Below are 3,445 nucleotides of genomic sequence, written 5' to 3'. Positions count from 1 at the left end.
GCGACCCCTAGAGGACGCAGTGTCTCGTTCCCTACTCAGGGAACCATGGTTACATACGTAACCTGAGACGGGTTCTTGAAGCTTCTAGGGGACACAGTTCTTCTGGATTGAGTCTGTCTCAGTTTGTTCTGTTTCTTCATGTCATTCCAGACAGGCTGGACGATGATCAGATCAGATCTCTGTGTGCCTCACTGGCTGTTTAAAATCTCACTGGATTATTACAATTAATGGCAAAATGAATGTTTTGAAATGTAAACTGATATTTCCTACTGACACACTACAGCAAAAGATAGAAATAACTTACTTAAAACCATTTTTTAGCTGGTGAGAATACTAGCGTTCTAATAATTTTGGCCACCACTGTAACTTTATAGTAATATAATATAAATCTTTATATAAGAATATTTGTTTTCTCTTAACATTGTTCTTACTGTCATGACCTGGAATATAACTTATTAGATAGTTGCTGGAAAGTTGTAAGAGGTGGCTGAGAAACTTTAACTTTTCTTTTGTACGTTAGATTGGACGATCAACGGAGGGCCCTATTGACTTTGTGGTGACTGACACCGTGTCAGGCGGAGGGGAGAGTGAAGACACACCCATCACTCAAAGCACCATCTCCCGCTTTGCCTGCCGGGTGGTGTGTGAACGTAACCCGCCCTACACAGCACGTATCTACGCTGCAGGCTTCGATTCTTCCAAGAATATATTTCTCGGAGTAAGTGTGTTTTCTTACCTGGTCTTGAAATGGAATCGTCTGTGGGATGCATTTCTCATCAGAGTTACAAGAAACTCTATTAAGCTTTCGTTTATATATACTTGTGTATGTGGTGTCTGGGGAAGTATCCACTTCCGCTGATTCAGTGGAACTGATCTAAACTTACCTGGTAAATATAGGTGTGTCCGGCTAACTGGAATGAGTCACCCCATGTGTAACTAAAAAGAGAGTGCAGCGCATTCATTTTTGTTTATGTATAGTAATTAAGTCTCTCTGTAGGAGAAAGCAGCCAAATGGAAGAATCCAGATGGTCACATGGACGGGCTGACAACCAATGGTGTGCTAGTCATGCACCCGCGGGGCGGGTTCACAGAGGAGTCCAAGCCTGGTGTGTGGAGGGAGATATCAGTGTGTGGAGATGTTTACACACTGAGAGAAACACGGTCCGCTCAAACTCGAGGCAAACTGGTTAGTACGTCAGCTGCATCTGCTCAGTTTAGTTCACGGTGTAGTCAATCATCAATTCACTCACAATTCCTTTTACAAGTTGTGATATACAATCAAGCTCAAATTGCAGAAACCATATAGACTTAATTATCTGAACTGCAGATCAGAATTAGGGGTTCAGTCCAGGGTCAGGAGGTTTCTTGAATCTCGTTGAGGTTCCAGACTATATAGATGGAATGTTACTAGTGTAGCAGTGAAGATTCTGGGATAGCAAGCTCCGGGTAAACAAAAGTTGTTTACTTCTAAGCACCTATGTATATTATGTCTTGTTTGTTTCTCTGTGTTCAGTTTGCAAATTCATAGTTACATTTGCCTGCTATGGACCTTTTTCACATTTCAGGGTTTCTTAGCAGCGGAAGTCGTCATAGTTGGGTAAACGTCTATAGCGGTGAATGGGAGACTACATCAAAGGCTGCGTTTACACTTGGCATTAACATGCGACCTGTATCCGGATGTTGTCCACATACACATTGAAAAGTTAAAAATATTAAAAATATATAATATGAATTCACATCATATTACTGATATAACCTTCTGGTAGCGGTTTTATATATAAAGCAGTATAAAATAATTATATTGTGAATATGATCTTATAATCAATTGCATGTTCTTATGACTAATTCTTATGCACATGCATGACACTTTTTAAAGGTGAAACCATTAATAGGCATGCATTATTATGAATTGAAATCATTAATTATTCATGAAAAGATACAGTGCATTGAAACATATATGATAAGTCATTATACGTAGAGCTTTACAATACAGGCCTGTAACATGAAATGCACGAACATAAACTCGACTTGTCAGCCGAGTGTCAAACGACACTCAATCCCATCATCCTCGCTGCTTGAGCATGTGTCAGTCGCTCTATTTATAGGTTATAGGTCAGCACAATAACAGATCCGCTTCCACTCGCACATACACTCAGCTGTTAATTGGACATTTAGCAATCAGCGTCCGTCTCCATCATTAGGTGACGTCAGTGCGGTAATTGCACGTAAAACAGGCAGCTGTGTGACAGCCTCAGAAAAAGACCAGATCATCAGCGCATGCACTAATTAAAACAACACACAGGAAATGAGATCGTTAGGCAATATTCTTGGCAAGAGCAGAAGACTTATGAATCGAGTCCAAAGAGCACAAATCTGGAGAAACTCAATAGACCTTCATGCTGCAGTTTTACAGAAAGAGGTGCATTATTAGTAAGAGTTTTCAGAGTGAAACTATCCCTCATAAGGTGGAATCACATGAAAAATATCTGGACATGTTCTGCCAATATTTAACAACTAAATGAAACGAATAAGCAATTAAATAGTTTGTACTAAGTATATAAAGCATTTTTAATAATTTGTGTTATTACATTCATGACAATGAAGCAAATTTAAATCTTCCCTCTAATGCTTAATGGCATACTGTAATGCAAAATAAATAAAGAAATCGGTTAATAATAATAATAATAATTGTTGTTGTTGTTGTTGTTAAAATCATAATAGTCATATTATAATATTTGTACAGTTCATTTAAATTTTTAAGTAAAAAATTAATAAATCTGTTCATAATAATCACGTTATAATATAATTCGTTGTATTGTCCTAGCAATATTTAATAACTAAATAAAATGAATAAGTAAATATGTAATTTGCATTAAATAAGTAGTTTGCATCATATTATAATAACTACTATTTTAAGTAATACATAAATAAAAAAATGTATTTATAATAATCATATTATAATAATAATTAGCATTTTCCTGGCAATATTTAACAACAAAATAAAATGAATGAGTAAATAAAAAACACATTTTTAATACTTTGTCTTATTGCTTTCACGACATAAAACCTTAAGCCTTCCCTCTAATTAATTCCCTCTTCCCTCTTCTTAATGGTAAGTAAATAAATAAGTAAATAAAACATTTCTGTTATTATTAATAATAAGAAGAATAAGAATAATTGTTGTTTTTTTAAATTGTGAAGTAAATCTTTAAAGTGTACAAAAGTGAACACGTTTAAAAAATAATTAATAAATAATAGTAATATTAATCATATTATAATTGTAATGTGGAGTTTGGTGTTTGGGTTTTGTTTCATGTTCCTGTTTTCCATGTCTTTTATTTTGTAATTGATTCCTGCTGTTAGTGTCATGCTGCCCTTGCCTCATGTCTCTCTGCCTTGTGTATGTGTCATGCTCTCATTGGTTATTGTCTAGTCATGTGATTGC

General features: G+C 35.6%; 1 protein-coding gene across 1 annotated transcript in view; it reads left to right on the top strand.

Annotated features, from left to right (window-relative positions):
• Positions 1-3,445, top strand: part of LOC107663169 (gamma-2-syntrophin-like) — an 81,671-nt gene that overhangs the window by 52,868 nt on the left and 25,358 nt on the right. The window lies entirely within an intron of this gene.

Source organism: Sinocyclocheilus anshuiensis, unplaced genomic scaffold, assembly GCF_001515605.1.
Source record: "Sinocyclocheilus anshuiensis isolate Anshui unplaced genomic scaffold, SAMN03320099.WGS_v1.1 scaffold767, whole genome shotgun sequence".
Classification (NCBI taxonomy): Eukaryota; Metazoa; Chordata; class Actinopteri; order Cypriniformes; family Cyprinidae; genus Sinocyclocheilus; species Sinocyclocheilus anshuiensis.
The sequence above is the reverse complement of the archived record's forward strand: the minus strand, read 5'-3'. Positions and strand labels throughout refer to the sequence as shown.